Below are 22,528 nucleotides of genomic sequence, written 5' to 3'. Positions count from 1 at the left end.
CCTGTACAGACAGGTGAGCTGCAGGGGTGTCTTGGCCATGTCAGCCACTGGGCTGCTGAAAGGGATGGGAGTCGTGAGACAGGCTCACCGGCAGGCTATCAAGTCACAGGCAAAGGCCGCAGAGAGTAGCAGCAACTGGCTCTGGCTAAAAAGAAAGTACAAGAACTGGGTGGTAAGATTACCATCATAGGTGCGGTAAACGCAGAGGGAGGTGCACCTGGAACACCAAGTGTCACTGTTGAGCCATCTGGATTTGTCATGAGACTATCAACGGAACACCAAAGTAAGAGGATGCCCACCTGATAACCGCAGTGAAGCATTTACCCCCACGCAGCTCTGGGATCAGCTGGTCATGTCACTGTTACAATAGTGACTTGTCAGACAGTGTTTGAGTGGATTTATTATGTGTTCATAACAATATCAATATCATAACAGAAATTGTTTGATTATGGCTGTGAACTACAGTATTTCTTTATCCAGAACATCACAGTGGAGACTAATCTGGATACACCATTTACCATTTTCATCATATGGGCTTCTGTGTAGGAAATTATATAAAGTTTTGGTTTCAGTAAAATATGTAGTACAGTACATACTTGGGATTCCAGACCAATTCCAGATCTAACCCTAAGCTATAAAAAATGCGCTGATATCGCTCATTGGGCCGACAGATCAGACCCCTTTCAGCAACTGATGAGATTAGTAGATATGTTGAGAGAAACACAGAAGAGTATATCCTTAAGATTTGTTGTTTTGGACTTTGTACATATTGGCATCTCTTCAGTTTGCTTTTATAAATCCACAAAATAAACCCTTAATAATCACATTTATTAGCCTCTCGTTATTCTTGTTACTGTAACAAAATCTTTTTGTGTACTTCTCTTTTTTTGAGTACTATTTTACTTTAATACTTTTTATGCCAAACATTGTACATTTCAAGTCACATCCATTACATAGTAAATTGTGTGAGAATGGAACACAAGATATCAAATCAGCCGCTCCAGCAGAGAAGAAGTGATGTGTCTGCGGCCGCAGGAGGGCAAAGCTCCATGTCCACAGAGGGGACACTCTGGAAAACATCCATATTGAATACGTTCACTTATCAAGTGCCATGTTGGTATGGGGGAAAAAGAAAAAGGTTTGCATGTACTTATTATTCATTCATTCAATGCACTACCTAAATCAAACACACCAAAGATATTGCCATGTTTGGGGAGTAACGGATTACATGTAACAGAGTTATGGAATCAGGGTACAAAAAAACGAACACGGAACCAAAAAAAACATTAATGCAAACTGTGCAGCGTGGTAAAAAGCCAGCAGCAAATGCCTGCCATTACCCAGATCTGTTCTGTATTCACATCGAGAGCATCACCAAGGTCGGGCCCCAGCGTGACCCACTCTGCACTAACAACGTTAACCCCTGCAACTCTGCTAAGCGACCTCTGGACAGCATTTGGATCTACACCAACATTAAAAGCGGAGGTGCTCTGTACATATGGTTACTTTGCAAGTAATTGTGGGACTACGGTCTTCCTTCATACTTTTTTTGACAGTTTGGATGTCAAATAGGTTGCATTCATATTGGTCTTTAAACTTGATGAAACCTGCAGAAACCCTTTCTGCTGTTTCTGACGATGATCCATGAATACTAAGATGGGTATCGCTACTCGATACCTTTATGGCATCGCCTGAAACAGCTCAGTATCACGTAGAATTGAAATGTCTCCAGTCAAACCAGAGCACGCCTTTTTTCCCTTATGTGCCTGCACCATAAAGTGTAAAAAAAACTTTGAGGACGACAGTGATACAGAGAGGCTGAGTGGACTGGTTGTATTGTGCACTGAGAATGACAAGCAGAAAAGTTGAATCTAGAGCAGATTGAGTAGGTAACAGCATTAATAATAATAAAAATAATTAATTAAAATAATTAAATTAGTACATGTAAAAGTAAATAAAATACAAGTAGTTATTTTAAAATGAATCATAAAACGGAGGGGAGGGAAAGAAAGGGAGGGAAGAACATGTATAAAAGAAAAAAGAAAGGTAGTCAGTTAAAAATTGAAGTGTAAAATGGAGGGAAGGGGTGAGAAAGAGGTTAGAAAGAGATGTGCTTGAATGATGGCCGGGTGTTTGCAACTCAAAAGGCCCTGTCACCCAAGGTCCGGAGCTTAGACCTGGTGGTGTTGATGAAGCCAATGATGCTAAGTGAAAAGGTCTGGGTGGAGCGGGTGAAGGAATTTGAGCTGATGATGAGGATTTCAGATTTATTGAAGTTGAGTTTGAGAAAGTTCTGTTGCATCCATGACCTTATGTCTGATGAGTACAACAACAAATTTAATTGTTGAAGATGATATTGCTTGTAATGTAGCATGTGTCTTTTGCTGTGTTTATTTTACTGCTGATTCTTTAATAAGTATCAAACAATTTGATTCATGTGGCTTAATAATACTTTCCATGGTGTCCATATACTTTATTTTATGTATTTTATGTAGTTATGTCCTATTTTCTCGTTCATTCTGGTGAGGCTACATAGAGGAAGGCGGTTCTATATTTAGACTTTAAACCCCGAAGGGGTAGAACTCTATTGAGTTTGTGCTGGTTTATTATTAGGGTTCAAACCCCAAAGGGGTAGAACCTGTATGCTCAGGCTGCAAAGGACGTCTGTGGAATTTATTACTGGTTTGGACATCAGGGCTCTGTGATGTTGTTATACTAGTGTATACATTAGCATTTAATGCAATTTATTTATCAGCCCCCCCCACCCCCCACCCCAGCAGTGCTGTAGAGGGAAAAGGTGGAGATGTTCCCACTTACACATCAAAGCGTAGGTTCTGCTTCTCTTCAAAGAAGAAATCAAGGACAAACTTCCTCACAAAGTCAGGGTTCAGCGTGTTGTCAATAACTTCTGTCCGACCAAACTGGAGGAAAAACAGAGACAAGAGAAACAGAGACGAAATGAAAGTTAACACCATGCTAATCAATCTGTACATTCAGTAAGAGGGGAACTCATGAAACACTGTAGGAGAGTAACTCCTGCTGTTGTGCTGTTTGTTTTGTGGGTTCCCAAGTTCTCAAGTAGCAGATTAGTCATTTACATGTCTGATCCGATTTTCTTACTTGGACTAAAAACGACCCATTTACATTTATGCTCAGTCCATTTCCATTTTGGGGGAAATGTCAATTAAATAGATTTCTTTGGTTTTGGAAGCTCCACAATGGTCATCAAATGCAGGGAGAGCTGCCAAAGTTGTTCAATTTTAAAATCCAGTGATTTACAGAATCAATTTAAGTATCTTATTATCTCAAGATAACAAATGATGGTTTTGCTGAGCTGATTAGGTATAACAGGCAGAAATTGGAACCCCGTGTCTGCGCCACAAGGGGCCCATGAAAAACGTACTTTTTAAATGTTGTTGAGTAAATGGCACTTATCCAAATCTAGTCAGTTATTGTATTTATACCGCCATTACATCTTAATTTCCAAGATATTTAACATCATTAGTTGAGTTCAAACCATGACACCATGTCAAAGAATGGGTTAGCTATAAATGTTCCTCACACCAGCTCTGAACTGGGGAAGACCAGTTTTCACCTGCTGGAATGAACTGCAAAACAAACTGAGATGCTCATTCACATATTTGTGTAATACTTACTCACATACTGTACTTCTATTTCTGTAAATAATATCACACAGTGTGGTCTAGACCGGCTCTTTTATGAGCGCTATGAGATAATTGTTGTTGTGATTTGGCGCTATAAATTAAATTGAATTGAATTGAAGATCTCTCCGCCGTCGCTGCCTGAAGCTACACTTTCCCTGTCTTCGCGACTGTAACTTCCACTAACCACTAAGACGCTGTTGACACAATGTACAGATAACCTGCAGCCCCTGCTGGAGCTTGAGAACTACACAACAATCAGTATTTAATGATTAATTAGGCTATAAACAAAACCCATGTTAAGTCTAATTTTCGGGGAGAAACCGGACAGCCGTCAGGACAACTGCTCTTAATTTTTTCGGGACATCCGGTCACCCTATTCTCTCACATAATTGAACCTCCTGTTGATTGCTGTACAATTACACACTCTTTCCTCCACTCACAAGACAATCCTATCATGCTCTCTGGCAGGTGACAGTGATGAGCTATCGATCTGACAAATACCTGTAACGCCCACCCCCGTCTCTGTTCCTGCTCTCCTCAGTCAGTCAAACACAATACAGTAGAGACAAGAAAATCTTGGATGGATTTCTGCTGGAGCCTTCAGATTTATTAGTTTAGATTGTCACTAATTTATTAAGCATCATGTTTTAGTGATGGTGTGTCCATAATGAGATCAGTTTTTGTTGTATATTACAAGACAGCCACAGGAGAGTTTAACAATATAATTAGCCTAATATTATGACCGAAGGAAATAAAACAATTGTGTTTTAAATAGTCCCAAATTATCACATCTATGCAGTGCTTGAAGTGGTAAAGAAATAGGTGCCAGGTCTCCATTTACATTCACGAAAAGTGACATTGACAAGCTTGTTTCAGCACACGGCTGCATGAAAGGCACCAGAGAATTCTTCTCCCTCTTCTGTCCTCGTCGAGGAACACATGAGCGTTTCTTAGTGCCCAAAAAACCTGATATGGAGAGGGCAGAGACGAGCACCGGAAGCTTGTGAGAAGTGCCGGTACACAAGAAAAACTATACCATAGCTTTTGGGGAACATTTCTTACTGCTCAGTCATTAATAGCTACAAGCATGTAGGCCTGGGGCTGACGGTGAAAGTATCAGGCATGTTTGTCTTATTATCCATGAGAGGGAAGAATTTAGAAAGTTGCATTGCACTGCGGAGAGCCCCTAGCTGCAGTAGTGCGTGGATCATGCATAATGTTCATCCAACTAGAGGGAACGATCACAAACCGTTCACAGCGCGTTGGTCGTACTAGCAACACAACCCGTACCGGAGAGGCAGTGGGCCCGCTGCGTACGGTGGGTGATAGTTCCCTCTGGCTGGATAAAGTCTGATCCATGCATGATCCATGATGATACAGAAATATAGAGATTAATGTCATTAAAGCATGCTGTCAATATTTTAGAGACCCCCCAAAATATCACAAATCATGCTTTTAGGGGAGCTAAGCTCCCCCTGGCTCCCCTGTAGTTCTAGGCCTATTCGATTGCTAAATTCTACATAATCACTGTATTCTGCTAATCACTCACTCATTGCATTTAGTTTATTGCTCTTTTCATTGATATTCTGCTAAATACAGCACATTCATTCCTTTTGGCTAATTACTATATTAATCTTATTCTGGTAAGTGGTGTCATATTCTTCATACACTGGTAATGTCGTCTAATTTTGCAATCCGCAATTACTTAATATTTTTTATATTCTGCTAAATACTACATATTCCTTGGTTTCTGCCAATTGCACATTTTCACTGCATTGTGCATTGCATTTCATTGTAAGATAAAGTTGCTCTCTGATGGTGTTTCTGCCTCCAGAGCTGTAGAGTCTGGATCTGTGGTTGTGGGCCACCCATGTTCCTCCTTGACTCCCACTGCTAAAATTATTATTATGGTCCTATTATTACTACTACTGCTATCATTAATATTACTATTATTAATTTTACTATTGTGTGTTCTCTGTCTTCTGCTCTCTCATTCTGCCCATGTTTTTTAAATGGTAGAAAGCTGTCTTTATAATAGTGGTGATGTGATGCTGGAAGTTTAGATTGGCAGCAATAATGACACCCAGGTTTCTGACATGCTCACTATCCTTTAGAGGAAAGGATAATTTGGATGCAGTCTCCTGCCTTTGTATTTTTAGGTCTACTATGAGAATTTTTTCATTTTATAGTTGTGGAAAGTTTTGAGCCGGGGATCGAATCGCCAACCTTCTGACGTCGTTCTACCCCGAGCCACAGTATTATTACAATGAAATCCACAAAAAATACAACAAAAAAGATTTTATATTTAAGGTAGTATTTGTGGTCACTGTATTGTACAACATTTAAAGGTTCAGTGTGTAATATTATAATTCTGAGGATCTATTGACAGAAATGCAATATGAGATCCATAACTATGTTTTCAGTGGTGTATAAAGACCTTACATACTGAATTGTTATGTTTTTATTACCTTAGAATGAGACATTTCTACCTACATAGCGGGTCCCCCTTATGGAAGTCATGTTTCTACAGAAGCTTAAAATGGACAAACAGCACTACAGGTCTCGTTTCATCACTAAATTCTTCTTCTTGTAGCATTCAGGCAGTGTAGACGCTCATCACTACATTGAATACGTACGTTGGAATTAGAAGTAATAATATACAGCAGGGATCAGCAAATAAGTTCAACGGTGAATGGCAGGTGAGCAGAGAGAAAAGGGTCAACAATAAGCCTCAGTTTAGCTGGAAATGCATTTTAAATTACAGTGGCTAATGAATAGAGTCTGCAGCTTCTCAAGATTAAAGCGGAGCTACCGTATGTAACCCCGACCCCCACTAGCAATCGCAGAGCACAAACCATAGCACAAACACACCGGCCTACATGATTCAACTGTCGACTATAGGCAAGATTTGACAATTCTGATTCGACTATGTAAATCCTGTCAGCCCTAATATTCATAGTTTTCACGTGACGTCACATTCCAAGGACAACGCTCCCTTGGAGGGAAAAAAGACGTTATTTTCCGCTGCCTGCCAACCAATAAGCAAGTGATACACTGTTACTTTGAGTTTGTTACTTTTTGCGTTGCCAAAATGCTGGATGGTTGTTGTGCTTTCGGATTTACTAATCGAGGTAGGAGACAAGCCAGGGCAGTGTTAGGTGAGGGACTCCCCAGAAGGTCAAAGTAAACATTACCACAGTCGAGCGGCGGCAGGGACCTGGAGGTTTTTAATGGTAGAAATGTGGCAGCGGATGCTGTTACGTTATATGGATCGGATATGCCCAACACAGTTTGTGTTCATATCTTTCTTTTTCTTAAGTTGAGAGGTAATCCAAATAAAATTTGCATGCTTTTGCGGCGCCTGTACGGGGGAGTCGCGGTGTTGGTATGTTGTTTTGCCCTCCAGTGACTGAAAACTATGAATATGTATATAAATAACTATATATATTGTTTTATTTTATATGTTATCATATTTTAATATAGGCCTACACTTAATTATATGTTGTGTGTGTAGCATGAAGGAACTTCAAATTTGTTTCGTTATGCAGCCTTGTGCTGTATAATGACTAATAAACAACCTTGTACCTTCTTTCACCATTCTTCACTGAAAACTGAACCACTGAAAAAGTTATTATAATGAAACGTAGCAATCGGTACTAACCTCAGTGAAAACTGGGCCTACAATGCATTTCCTTAACTTAGCATTGCTTAACAATAAAAGCCTCCATGTGATTCACCTATCCAAAGCTTTTAATGTGAAATCAGCAGGAAGTGGTCCCTTTGAATATGCAGTAACTTAAGTCTCCCTCCAATCCAAATGTGTTTTACTTATTGTTCCTTTACATAGATGTTTTGGATTCACTGTGTAGAATGAAAGAGTTTATTTTCACATGCATCTGCTGAAGAGGGAAAGTCTGTCTGTGATCACCTTGAATCACATTAACATACAGGACATATCAGGATCACACCTAGTTTGGAAACAATTTTAGCGCAGTATGCATCTTACACAAGTGCGATGTGGAAACATGACGCCTCTACACATACACTGAGAATGGACACCTTGTGTCCAGCAGTTAAATATATTAATCCAAACACAAAGAGTTTTTAAGGTTTATTTTGGAAAAACCATATTAGACAAATTATTAATCCATGCAGAGTTATTTTAAATCAAATATCTCTAGACAGCAGATACTGTCTTAGTATAGATCTAGCAGAGCAATGTGAAAATGACCTTTTAACTAAAATGCTTTGTGATGGACTTGGAACTCACTAAAGATCTACAGGTTGGTAACTCCTGTGTTTGGCACGCACGCACGCGCACACACACACACACACACACACACACAAATCAAATTAAATAGACATTGGGGATGTGTAGTGGAATTCAGACTTAGTTTATGCAATTTGTGAGGATCGACTAATGGGAGCTCCAGCCATGTACGATCTCTCAAGAGTGTGCAATGGTGTTTTTGAACTTGATGTTTAGCTGAGGTCATTGTCACTTTCAACAGGATATACAAGAGAAATAAATCAATTTTTATGCATATGTTAGAGAAGCATTTTAATGTCAACACTTCTTGTAATCCGGGTAAACCACATGTTAATACTATGCAGATTTGACACATGTACAATATGTACAGTGAATGTTAATGTCTGGTGAAAAGAGGATCAAACACCCACTACTACTGTACTCAGAAATCCTCCTCCTCCCTACAGTGTACCAGTTCTGGAACGAGCCAGAGCAGCGGGTTGCTGTCATGGACAGAAACTTAAAGACTTCCTGCCACCGCTGCTCTGTTGACAGCTGCCAAAACACCCAGCAGTGGCGCCTACAGCCCCACTGATCCTCAACACAGAGCCCTTTCCCATATTTACTTGTTAAATGTTCTCCTGGCTTCACAGTGAAAGAGCCCTGGCATACCTCAAGGGACCAAACAGAGAGAGGCTCGTCGTATTCCCACTGGATCAAGATTGTGGAGGGGGGCAGACCTGTTTGCTCACTGTTGCATCACGATCTTTTGATCCAGCAGTGAGAGCAGCATACTGGAAGACCATACTGCCTGCTGCCCATAAATAATAGTACAAAACAAGTACCTGCAAGGAGTATATTTGTCAGAAATGGTTCCAAAAAGCTGTCACTTCCTTTGTGGTTTTTGTTTTGTTTTCTTTTGAAGCAATGAGGAAAGCAGAGAGCAGGAAAAACACATGAGACAATAAATTAAATCCACAAGCAAAAATAAACATTGTTTTAATTATATTACTTCGTAAACAGATTAGATTTTGATTAGATAGTGCTAAGTTAAGATCAGGCCTCTGTAGGGCCATTCCATCACTTCCAGGACCAGTTCTAGTGTACAAGGAGGGTAGAGTATAGGCAAAAATTATACTGCAAAAACAAGTACTCAAGTAGAAGTAAAAGTGGTCATCAAAATAACCACAAAATATAAAAAATAAGTTTTTGTGTGTGCATAATCTGGTCTGTCCAAATGGGACAAACCTTTAATTCCTTTCACACAAAACTCTTGCTCAGCTAAGATGTGAAATAGGATAATTTCAAATTGTTTATTTCAACCAGTACGAATGTTAATTAATTAGGATATCAAATAATATATTATTACATAATTACAAATCATTCATTTGATCTATCTCCGACAGACAGCTTGGGCACTTTTATATTGTAGGCAGCAAGGTAACAAAAACAAGCATACCCAACAACAGGGTGGAGGATGAGAAAAGTGTAGCAGAAGTTAGCTGACAGAGAGCAATGGATTTCACATGACAGGATTCACAACTTGGATTATTTTTTATGATAAGCTGTTTTTATTCTTTTGATCGGTGGACCCTTACAGACTAAAGGAATGTAAATGATTGTGGAGACTTTATGACCGCTTCAAAGATCGGGAGTCAGCACTCTTTTTTCCTCTCGCCTTTAGGAAATCTGAGTGAATTAAACTTTGGGGATCATTTCCATAAAATAAACTGAGCGATTCATTTGTGGCAAATCTAACTGATCTAACAACGTGCACAAGGTCCATATTGACAAAGTTTAAAAATATATTTTTGTATGTGTGATCTAAGCAGCTTAGAACTAGCTCAAGCAGGCGACACGGTGGACATTAAGAGGTTTTATATATCCAAAGAAGTATAAAAACCAGACCAGTGGTGTTCCCACTCCAGGCCAGTAAACGGGATAGGCGGCTATTTAGGACTCGGCGGGGCTATTAATTGAAATTTTACAGTAACTACCTCGTGTCTTGTTGCTGTGCTCAGTCTTGCCATGGTGTATGACTTCAGCAACCTCACCTTGTTAGCTAAGTTTGGCTGTTCCTCACCCAGTTGTATTCCTCCTATACAGCTGTTTTCTGTTTCTACCTAAATATTGAATTGGTGATCATTAACACCTGTTAAGAGCATGAAAATTTTATATAAATATATTATATATTATATATATTATAATATATAATTATATTAGTAAAATACAATAAAATAAAAGGGATAAAATAAAGTCAAATAAGGGAAAAGCTCTCCTATAAAAGTATGTTTTAAGAAGGGACTTAAAAGAGTTCACTGACTCAGCCGACCTGATTTCCTCGGGCAGGCTGTTCCAGAGCCTCGGGGCCCTGACAGCAAACGATCTGTCCCCTTTAGTTTTCAGTCGAGACTCTGGAACAGACAGCAGACCTCTGCCCGTGGATCTCAAGGTACGTGCTGGTGCGTTTAGGGGAACTATTTCACTATTTTTTTGGCGAACAACAGCCAGGGAGGAATGACAGTACAGTGCCTCTGTGTCTTGTTGTCACATTGCGGTTGCCAGATTTGGTAGCGCTGTGTCTGTACAGACTAAAACCAAAATCTGTGCTCACTGACGTATCTGGCAACTTGTGCTGTACATGTAGATGCACAGAAGAACTAGGCGGATGGATAAACTGTTACAGTCTGCTTTCCTCACCACATCCTGATGCCAGTTCTGAACACTTCTGTTCTGTAACACATACAGTATGAAAACACAAGATTGATCTTTTAATTTCCAGGTTTTTAAAGAAAGCAAATAAGTTCTTTTCCCAAAATGTTAAACTAATAACTAGACTGAACTAAGTATGATGGTCAATTTATTAATTATTTTAAGTTGGTGTTGTTGTTTTTCTCCCTTCTTCTCAAGAAGAATTACAAATTTGCAAAATTAACAAAATGCACTAGTGTGTCATGCTGCCAGCCAAAAACACAAGGAATTGGTAAAGCAATATTAGAAAGCACCCAATCACTTCATTATTACCATTTAGACACTGTCAAGAGAAGACTTGTAAAAGCTACAAAAGTGACAAAGGTAAAACAGTACCACTTAATCCGCTACCACAAAGGTCACAAACATGATGCAAGACTCTTTCCCCCCACTGAAAAATAATTTAAAAAAGAAGCAGAAGGTAGTTATAAGGTCAAAATAATAAATAATTAAAAATGCTTTTGTGTTTCCTATGTAAAAAAAAAAAAAAACTGGAAGAATGCTGGACTTGTGTTGTGGTTTTGCCCAAGTTGTGAATGGAGAGCCCCTGTGAAGTGCACTTTACAAACATGTACTACAATATTCTGTGTTGCTGTCACTGAAGTGGTTTTCATAGTCATGAGCTATTACTGAAACATTGACGATATGATGCCTGTTGTCTAATTGCTCTCTCTCTCTCTCTCTCTCTCCCTCACTCTCTGTGGCTGTACTTGTCGGACTATTTCAATTGTCCATTGCACATGCAACTCAATGATGTCAGAATGTGGTCAGAAAAAGAACTTAATCAATACACCAAAATTTCTCCCTCAGACAAGTGCAAAATTGTCTGCATCTTTATATCTATCTGCAAGGGAACATGAAATAAACATAGCGGATCATGTTCACCTCTCACTCTAAGTAAAACCTTGCAAATGTTAACATAATGTTCACAGAGAGAGTAGTCCCCGATAGACGTTGCTCTCCACGCCCTGGAATTGCATATTTTCCACACCGTGGTTTTGGAAATGGGTGTAGAGGACTGTGGAACTGGCTGGTTCTGATCATATACTGGTGTTGTGTGATTTGAAATGCATTCATTCGCTGTTTCTCCTACATATAGTTTACCACAGCAGATGCAGGATATCACATACACCAATGGGGGTCTCTATGCCAGAGTGTCTGTTCGGGATATATGGTAAGTAGGCTGGTTTGAAGTGATGTGTGGTTTTGTTTGCTGAATGTTGTTGGACCAGTATGTGTTTGAGATTTTGTTTCTGCTGGAGGCGGAGTTCAAGACGTTTTCAGAAACACATTTTAGTCTACTGTTTAGCTGTAATTTGAGATTGTGCGTGACCAGGGAGACATTTCTTTCCTACTTGAAAGCAGACACGCACTGACTTAACTTGTCTGTGTTGCTCAGATATCACACGTTGCGTTGATCTTATTGGCTGTAGGTCTATCCGTGTGTGTACAGAGACATTTCTTGAGATTTTACCATAAAGTAAGTGTAACCATGACCAAAGGCTTGTGTGATACCACGTTGATATATCTCTATACATCTCTCTCACTTTGACCTGAGAGTGGAAAGCATTTCTGTGTTACCTCTGATGATGCCATTTCAAAAGTTTTATTCTTAAAAGACTGTGCCAGGCTAGTTGGCTCCCCCTGTCTCCAGACGTTATGCTAAGCTAGGCTAAAAATATCAGGACTCCAGCCCAATATTAAACGCACAGGCATGATGATGTTGATTTTCTCTCACTCTCAGGAAGAAAGCAAATTAAATATTTCTTCAACTACCCTTTTAATGCAATCTCCAAACAAATGTATCTGACTGAATCCCTAAATACAACGGATAAGATGTTTTACACCAGGGGTGTCAAACTCATTTTCACCAAGGGCCACATAAGCATTACGGTTACCCTCAAAAGGGCCAGTTGCAACTGTAAGACTGTATAAACGTAACTACTCCATAACATATTGTTAAATAACTGTCTCTTTATTTGATTATGTATTCGGCGACCGTCAGGCTGTGATTGGGAGTAAATCAGCCAAATCATTACTGAACAACGCTTCAAAACGGTTCCCCGACACATTTCTGACACATCACCGACGTCTGCCAGATATCTAGCATGCCAAATATCTGGAAGAGTCGGCGGACTCGACATCCACATCCAGCCAATGAGAGCAGGCAGCTGGCAGAGCAGGCAGCTACTTTTTCACAGCAAAACACATTTCACATTTCACATTTCTGCAGACTACACGTGTAGTCTGCACGAGCCTTAACTAACCTCCCTGCCTCATGACACAAAAGACATAGGCCTAGCCTACCGGGTTTTCACCTTGAAGCACAAACATGTATTCACTTTCCCACCATTCATGAAAGTGCCTTCCTTCTGCATCAATTTTTCTCGTCTTGGACATTTAGGGATTGTTTGTATACATTCCTCATCTCCACTTGTTGAAAAACTACCGTAGTGGGTGTGGAAACATCACAATCTATTGGCGGGATGCAGCAAAGACTTTTAATTTTAAAAAAAGACATTGCGAAATATGTACGTTTCCATCAGCAGGTTTGGAGTGAATACACCAGGCTACGGCAAGCGTCATTACGTCAGTAGTTGACGTTACACATGGCTGTAATAAACAAGACGAATGGGTTCCAAACTAGAAACAAAAACCAGTCGCATGAACCTGAAGGCCACTGATCTTAGAAAAATGGAGAGATGTCCTCAGAAATGTGTTTCAAGCGGGGTAACTGCTACCAGCCATGTCTCCGCACGTTATGGGAATATCCAGTGTTATGCCGAGTTTTGCATGCACCTCCAAATACTGCTTTTAAACGCTATAATATCCTTTGTGGAGTTCATCAATGGGGATAAATGATTCTAAGTATATTATTCAATGAACGTTTAGAGTCGTTAATATTTTATTACACTCAGTAGAAGTAGCATTCATTGAGATTCAGCCAAAATATGCGGTGATAACCCTGTTTGATCAGTGTGCAGAGCAAAGTATCTGAAAAGGACCTTTAAGAGGTGAATGCATAATTCGGCAGAACAGATGATGAAGGCTACCTGCTGAGATTTGCATCCACCTCTTTTCTCAGCACAAATGAACGTTACCAGCGGCGAGGTGCAGGAAATTCTCGGCAGGCGTGCAGAACTGCGCACAACCGGGCAAGACGCCGACAGCAGAAACAGCTGATCAGACGTGAGTTACAAGTTCGCTACGTCAGAACTTATTCGGAAAAAGTGTTTCCATCTCCCATTTACTCTTTTTTTTTCGACAAACCACCTCAAGCGAGCGTAGAAACCTTTTTGCGAAAGTAAGGATTTTTGTTTCCAATTTTGCCGTTTCAATCAAGCTTTTCTAATGCGATACTTTAAAATGCGCATTAAAAAACGTTGATGGAAACACTGCTAGTGTTGTAATGTAAGTACCTGTATCACACAATGAGCAACCGACACCAGGCTGTTGCAAAGTAATCAACAAAAATACTGAGTGCCCTTGGATATGTCCCTATTGTCATTGCATTCTGGTGAGTTGCGTCATGTTCAATCAAACACAATGCAACTCAGTAGTAGAGGAGCATGTACTGATTTCAGAGGACCTATTCTCTCTGTGGCTGATGAGTAAAGTGAAGCTTGGTGTTTCCAGCACAAGACAATGCATTCAATTGTGTGTGTGTATGTGTGTGTTTCATGTTCTTATATCCTGGGTGGAATGCACACTAACCTGGCGGCTGAGGTATCCTTGAGGAAGATACTCAACCCCACATTGTTCCCAAATTGCTATGAATGTGCATTTCTGGCTTTAGGGTTTCAATTGGGTTATGGTTAGGGTAAGGCGGCTAGGGATGGGATTATAGTATAGGAGGGCTAATGTGTATGTGTGTGTGTGCGTTCCTCCCAGTAGTATTGAACGGTGAGCATGAAAAGAGCCTGGCAGCATCGAGGCAATCAGAGCAGCTTTTCTCTCTATTTGAGTCTGCTGCATCTGTAATGAACTGTCTCCGAGTGGAGGAGATGGTGGTTGAAGAGAAAGGAGGACTGAGAGACGGACGGAGGGTGAGTCTGTCCCAAAAGATCAGGAATACAGAAATGTATGCAATACAATGTGGACACAAAATGTCAGTTGAAATTGGGATATGATCATTATTACTGTTATACTCCAGAAGTTGTTGAAAAAGTAGGTTAGCATGGCTGTAGTGTGCCTCCTGGGGAACAGGTTAGGCTGGCTGTCAGGCACTGAAAGAAATGAGCCAATGAAGCAAGAGGCAGCAGTGTCTGGTGGAAACACTTATCTCTGTAACAATAAGTTTATTAGAAGGACGGTCAGCTCAATTTATGTGAATTATTAACGTTAAAATACCCTCTGTTCCCGGAGGTATTTCGAGTGGACAGACTGTTAAATCAAACTCCATTCTCCATATGATAAGGCCATATTTTTTTTACAGTAAAAATCTTTTGTTACACCAAGACGCTTTTCTGATTTGCTTCAATCTATAGGCACTAGGGGTGACCCCGAATAGTTCTTAATAATGCTTCGATAGAAGGAGCCGGATTCAACTGTCAATCTCACAGTTTAATCTTTGCAGAAGCGTTATGAAATGAGAATCATGCTATTTTGGCTATATGGGAGTGTTCAATGTTTGAGTTTATATAGAACTACCGGTTTTCTCCCAATAAATTAATATACATTGTGACGACCTTGTGATTGTCAGCCCAAATTATCTGGTTTTTGGACACAATGTCCGTGGCCCGCTAGCAGTACTACAGGATGATTGGGATCTACCTGATCCCCCTAAAAACCTGTTTGATTATGTAAATATTTTCAAGCAACGACGCTTTGAAGCAGCTAGATTGTCCCGAACAAAATTGGAGTCTAGTCAAAAGAAAATAACATGGTCATATGACAGACGAACAGAAACGCTCATTCTTTGCCCTGGTGATCAAGTGTTAGCCCCGTTGCCTTTGGTTTCATTGCCTTTTCAGGCTAAATTTGTGGGACCCTATTCTGTGTTACGGAAAGTGTAAGATAAGAACTATGTACTAGCTACCCCAGATAGGAGGAAACCTCATAAAGCCTTACTTTTCTCATGCTTCTTGTTCAGGAACTGGAGCAGGGTAAAACCGGTGGCTGTGTGGTAGTTTCTCTTGGAGTAGCCAATTCTCATCTTCCAGAAGCCAAGGTTGATGAACTTGACGTCACTGACTGAATGACGCAAGGTCGTTTGAAAGTCTCTGGGTAAACCTGACTTATTGTTGGGACACTTATCACTGTCTGGATTAAATAAGTTGAGCTCTCTGATCAGGTCATACTCTAACATTTTTTCAGATGGTCCCTCATAAACACGTCTTGTAAAACATGACATTGAGGTGGGAGATGCTGCACCTAGAAAACAGCACTTCAACAGAACGCTTCTTGAAAAACATGAGCAGTTAGTCAGAGAATGGCATTGTAGTACCCTCACATTCTAGCTGGGCCTCACCATGTCTGTTAGTCAGTAAGCCAGATAAGACTTTTAGACCTTTTACTGACTTTCGTAAAGTGAATGCCATAACCAAGCCAAACAGTTTTCCCCTTTCGGATGGAGGATTGCGTGGATAAAGCTGCATCCGCCAAGTTTGTAAGTAAATTTGATCTCCTTAAAGGTTACTGGCATCCTTTATTAGACCTACAGGGTTGTATTCTTACACAGTTATGCCATTTGGTTTGCGAAATGCACCTGCCACCTTCCAACGTTTAATGAATCTTGTGGTTTCCAGGTTGCAGGGGTGTGCAGTGTATTTAGATCATGTAGTGGTGTATAGCAATAGGTGGCCAAACATTTGTTTACTGATTTCCATGTTTGCCTTAAAGTTTGTGTTCATGTTTAGTTTGGTAAAATAAAACCATTAAGCATACGTTTGTGTGTGCTTACTCTTTCTGTTACAAGCAGGGGCCAACTTGTAACAACATATAGGGGAGAGCGGGAGCGAAAGTACCATTTTTCAGAAAAACCTGATTTTAAAAGATAATGTTTCAGACAGAGATATATTTTTGCTGTGGTCACTGACTCACAGGCGTGGTCTATCAATATCAGGTGGTATTTTGTACAAATGTGGAACGACTTCTGTATAATTTCACTTTAAACATAAGTGGCACATTGGTACTTTCGACCCCGTCAGCTGGGACAAAAGTAACACAACAATACAAGCTAGATTTTTTGTGTTACATGACTGTGACCTTGTTAATGTGTAACTGCAAAGATCTTTTGTCCTTTATCTTAAAATTAATTTAATTAAATTTTTATTTTAAATATTCAGTTTCAAAAGTAACCTGACAGCCCAAACTTGAGTTGTTTAGAATATTTCATATTATATTAAGGATATATTATAAATATATAATATAAACAGTGTTTCCCATTAATTAACGAGACCGTGGCGGCCCGCCATAGTCTAATTTGCTCCGCCATAGTCTCAAAATGAACCGAAAATAGTTTTACACATCTCATAATTACGTTTCAGACCTCTAACATTGTCTTTTGTGGGCGCTGCTGTAAGCTCACACGCTCTGGCATCCGACTCGAGACAACCACTTTTCTTTTGAGGTAACGTTAACTACGGTAACGTTAACGGCCTGTTTCTGTCACTTGTTTGTGAGACGGCATAAGCTAGCCACGCCTACATCTGGAGTACACACGTATTAACGCCTTTATGCTAAAACCTCTCTAATGGCCCAGAGCGAGCTGACAGGCAGGTTAGTGACTTCATCCTGTCAGTTTGTCTCTTTACAAAGACAAGTGTTGCAGTATGAGAGTCCTACCTGAAGAGAGGCTATGAAGTCTTCATGGTACGCGATACGAGAACCACATACAACATTATTTATCAAATTGGGTCGGACTTGATGACTTTAGCGCGAGGATACACATGTGACAACGCCCGGTTTTCAAAATAAGGTGTCTGTACAGCATGGAAATAAGATTAATTGGATCATATTCACAGAAAGTATACAAAATATTACATATGTCCATTAAAAGTAAAACAACAACAATAAAATGTTAGGGAAGTTACTTATTATGCTTTCTATTCTTATTTAGGGTTTTGGGGGGGAAAAGAAAAAAAGAATTGTTGACTTTTGTTGCTGTTTCATTACTATTTATAGCTATACAGTGGGTTTATGGTTAAATAATTTATTAGAGCACAACATTGTTTACAAGTGTACATTTAATTTTGCACCAAATTATTGCACTTAACTTTAAAATTTTGAATTTTTTTCTTCTTAGGGGGCATGCCCCCAGACCGACGCCCACACACCATAGTCTCTTAAGATCCTGTGTGGAAACACTGAAAAATATGCAAATGTGTGCACCTAAAACAGGGGGGAAATGGTAAGATGGACATTGTTTATGAACCTGACATGATTAAAATAAAATAAGACTTTACTGATACTGCACTAGGGATATTTGCATGTTGCAGCAGTTTCAGAAACAGTGAAAAAATTAAACATAATTTAGAAAGATAGGACAAAAATGAGAATAAACAATAAAATTAAGATAAAAATTAAAAAGCTATTTGCAGAATAGGCCTATACAAATTTCACATTTTGAAATTAATTTAAAATTGTTTTAGTAAGAACAGTATGAGTGATCTGCATTTTGAGTGCTTTTTACTGACACCTACAACACTGACCTCCTTAGGAGACAGGTCAAAATAAATATCAGCCACTCACTTAATATAAGCATGGAGCTTCTGACATAAACACGATTTATTTTTATACTGAAAAACTCTGACAGGGCAAACTTCAGGGTGTGTTAAAGCACTAAATAACCTGTCGATTAATCATTACTGTGACACATGAAACGAGAGACACAACTTGTAATTCGAAAAAGGGTATCGCTTCAGAAAGTTTTCCGAAGACAGCCGTGGGAAACGATGACAAAATCATGCGATATTTGGCAGCTCCATCAAGGGTTGCATGCTGAAGATGCTGTCACAGCTTGGACTGCAAATGCAGTCAGGGCTCAGAGAAAATCGCCTTGTTACTTTCGTCCTGTGTTACTTTCGCCTCGGTTTACCCTTACATACGTTACCTATTACAATATAAATATCAACATGTAAGGCTATTTATAAAAATGTGAAAAGAAAGAAGCTTTATATAAATATTTTTAACATGCGTGAATAAATCCAAAGTCAGTCAGTGTGCATGTGTGGGCGTAACGTGTGTGTGTGCTTGCAGAGTTAGAGACAGAGCACATGCTGTGCCGGTGTTGTGCAAAGTTGTGCGTGCACCTCACGGGACATTCAAATCATTTATAACCACTGATGAACCACACAAAGAATGTTATATCGTTTTTAAACCGTAGCCTACTTGGAATAGACCCACGAGGAACATGCATGTAATTCTCAGGGGGCATACACGCAAAACTCCCAAGGGAATTGTGGGAACAGCAATCAGGTAAACTTGTTTTCTCTCCTCTCAAAGTCTGATGTGAGCAAATAGTAATGTTAAGGTAATGTGCTAGCTGCAGTGACACTCTCTCTAGTCTGTCTGTCTTGCTAACCCAGCTGGGCAGTGCATTTCTTGGTATGTCTGTGTCTTGATTGCTTAACAGACGTTGTGCCTGACCAATGTTAGAGTGAAATAGAACTATTTATTATGTTTGATAAATGCCGACAGGCAACAGTGTCGATAAACTGCAGCTCCACATTATTTTAAAACAAGACAGTGATTATCTGTTTCACAGTCATGGTTAAGTTACAACTCTGAACTAATGCAAGATGGAAAACAATGGATTGACATTGAAAATGTACTATTAAAATGTTAATAAACAGGGCAGAAGGGGTAACATGGATGCACACATCTAAATAAATAAGAAGAATCACGTATTCAGTCAAGTCATGAGATAAAGAGTATTTTACTGTATATTTGAAAATGTATTAAAGGAAACCTGGGGGAGCCAGAATAGGCCAGATGGAGCTGATAGCATTAATGTCTAGCGAGTACTTTTTATCTATAATTTACAGGGGCTATCCTTACGTTTGTCAGTACAGTAAATATTGGATCGTCAGTCAGTCCATGCACAGTTTATCCACATCCAGCCTCAGCCAGTTCTTGCACAGACCCAATATAGACATCTTTAGCAAGTCACACAGACCCAGAGTTAGTGTGCAGAAGTCCTCTAAAGACAAATCTAGAAGAGGTTTTCCTTCAGGCTTATTACAAAAACGGACTGTTTGAAAGGCGGTAGAATTGTAGTGCGAGCACTGTGTGACTGCAGCAATGTTAAGGTGTTTTCATGGCTCATGAGTCATACATCATTACTACAAAATTGGATGCTTATCTACCACCAAACCTTGTTCTCCTCGTATGTTGTCTATCTCCCTGTTCTCCTCCTGTGTTGTCTATCTCCCTGTTCTCCTCCTGTGTTGTCTGTCTCCCTGTTCTCCTCCTGTGTTGTCTGTCTCCCTGTTCTCCTCCTGTTTTGTCTGTCTCCCTGTTCTCCTCCTGTGTTGTCTACCTCCCATGTATTCCTTACTTTCCCCCTTCTGATCTAAATAACTCTGGTGCGCATCTGTAGCACTGAAGAGCTTTGTCTATGCCCACCAGTGGGATGGGCCTCAACCACAGTCTCACCTTGTGTATAAATGGCTGTGAGATCTGGCAATCGGCTCCCAGAATGCCTTTTGTTCAGCAATGAGAAACTAGTGAGGCCCGTAGCTTAGAGGGCTACACCTATACTCATTGTATCATATATGGAGTAACAATACGTAACTGTCATTCTATTTCATATAGGCTTCGCCCTCTAAGAAAATTGCTAGTGGGTTAGAGGCGAAACAGGATGAGTCAACACCTCACTGGGTCCATACAGTATCACCAAGCACAGACACATCTGCCCAGAGCCAACACAAATAAAAGCAATCGTCCCCACCCAGCCTTGCACATGCCCAATGGTGCAGCATGGGAGAATACCACATAGTCTCCATGCGTTATAAGGCTAGGGATGGGAAGGGAGCCCTGCAGCTGTGTAAAATGCAGATGAAGGTTACAAACTGTAACAGAATCAGCTGCAGACAGAGCAGGGCTAACACAAGTAGGGGCTCTCCCCAGGCCATTGCCATGGTGAGAGGGAGGTGCACAGCACGCACACAGATGACTGTCACTCAGACAGAACACTGTGAGTGAGTAATAGAGAAATGGGAGACATCCCGCTGGTAAAAATGGACGAATGAGCACGGGGAAGACCAAGAGGCTGCCATGCATATGTCATCCACCGCCATCCCATCGTGTTATGCCATGGAGGAGACACCTCTCGTGGAGTGCACTCTGATGCTTTCTGGGGGAACTTCACCAGACAGATAAACCTGCTTTAAGGCTTCACACAGCCAATCAGACAGGCATTGCCCCGACAGAGGGAGACCCAGAGACTGATCTCTCTAGTGGACAAACAGGCACTGGGAACGTCGCCAGGCAGCCGTGCATGCAACATAACACGATATTGCATGCCCTGGACAGACGAGATGGGACGTAGCTTTTTCGTCTGACCTGTGAGGAGAAGGAAGAAGCGGTCAGAGTTATCACCCTCAACCTGAAGGCACTTGCTCTTGGGCATGAAGGCAGGGTTAGGACGCAGGACAGCGGAGCTGCAGTCACCTACAAAGACAGAGTGGACGCAGGTCTTGGTCCCTGGATGGTGCGTACACATCCTGCGAGAGACCCTAGCCTTCTAAGGGCTGCATCTCAGTGGCCAGGCCCATAGGTACTGGCCCAGTAGCGGATAGCTCCTGATTGTCCCTCCCACTTGGGAGAGAGTGTCCACGGGATTTTCTATTGTGCATCCCGGGGCTACATGGATCGCCGACAGGCACGCTTCCTGCATGCGGTCCTGAAAACGAGGAATCAACCGAACCAGAGGGAACGTGTACAGCAGCAGGTGCACAAATGCGTCAAGTTCCAGGGTGGGGGGGCATCCTGAGAACTCAGTGAGAACCACAGGGTGCACTGAGCGATTTCTCGTGAGGCGAATAGAACCACCTCTGCCTCTCCGAGCCCACTCCAGATGTAAGCGACCACATGAGGGTGGTGGCTCCACCCATCTTGGGGAGGGCCACCCCTTGACATGAATCCGCCCCTCTGTGTGGAGGGGTATGATGGGTGTGGAGGAGGCCCAGGGGGACCAGCATGTAAGCGGCTGACATCAGTCCAAACAGCTGCATGACCAACAAAGCAGTCACCATGGCCTACAGTGTAACTCGGCAGAGCAGCTCATCAGGGCACTTATTCTCTCCTGGGAGAGCTGAGCTCTCCTGCAGGCTGACTTTAGCCCCACTTCCAGATAGGTTACTTACTAGGGAACAAAGCGTGCCAGCGTTGTGGCCCCAGAGCCATCTCGACAGATATGTAGAAGGTGAAAAGGTGCCTGTGTCCAGTAAATCTGTTGTACTGGTATTGGACTCCCTGGAAGGAGAAACACAGAAACGTCCTGTGTTTCGTAACAATGGAAACGTGGAAGTAAAAAATTGCGCTCCGTAGTGCTGTTTGTGTTTTTGTTTATATATTCTGCCGTCCCTCTCTGGTAAATGTTACCACAGCTCTTAAATATTGGACTTTCAACTGCTCACACCATCCCACTGCTCTTTATCAAACCTGGAACTTTCCCGGAGTTAGTTGGAGGAGCAGCAGCTATGTATGGGATCTACTGAAGAGGCCAATGGGGGAAGCGTGCCGGCGCACTGGTTAAACTGAGACAGCGGGGTTTTCGCACTGCGCTCCCTTCTATCCACCTGGCGAATGTCCGCTCTTGGGCCAACAAAATGGATGAACTGCTGCTCCTCAACAGAACTACCTTGCACTTGCAGATCTGCCGCCATCTGTTTTATCGAATCCTGGCTCACAGAGCACA

At 41.1% G+C, this 22,528-nt stretch overlaps 1 pseudogene; it reads right to left on the bottom strand.

Annotated features, from left to right (window-relative positions):
* LOC123987107 overlaps positions 1-22,528 on the bottom strand; it is a 185,103-nt pseudogene that overhangs the window by 110,882 nt on the left and 51,693 nt on the right.

This window comes from Micropterus dolomieu, linkage group LG18, assembly GCF_021292245.1.
Source record: "Micropterus dolomieu isolate WLL.071019.BEF.003 ecotype Adirondacks linkage group LG18, ASM2129224v1, whole genome shotgun sequence".
In the NCBI taxonomy this organism is placed as follows: Eukaryota; Metazoa; Chordata; class Actinopteri; order Centrarchiformes; family Centrarchidae; genus Micropterus; species Micropterus dolomieu.
This window is presented reverse-complemented; position numbering and strand designations above follow the sequence as displayed.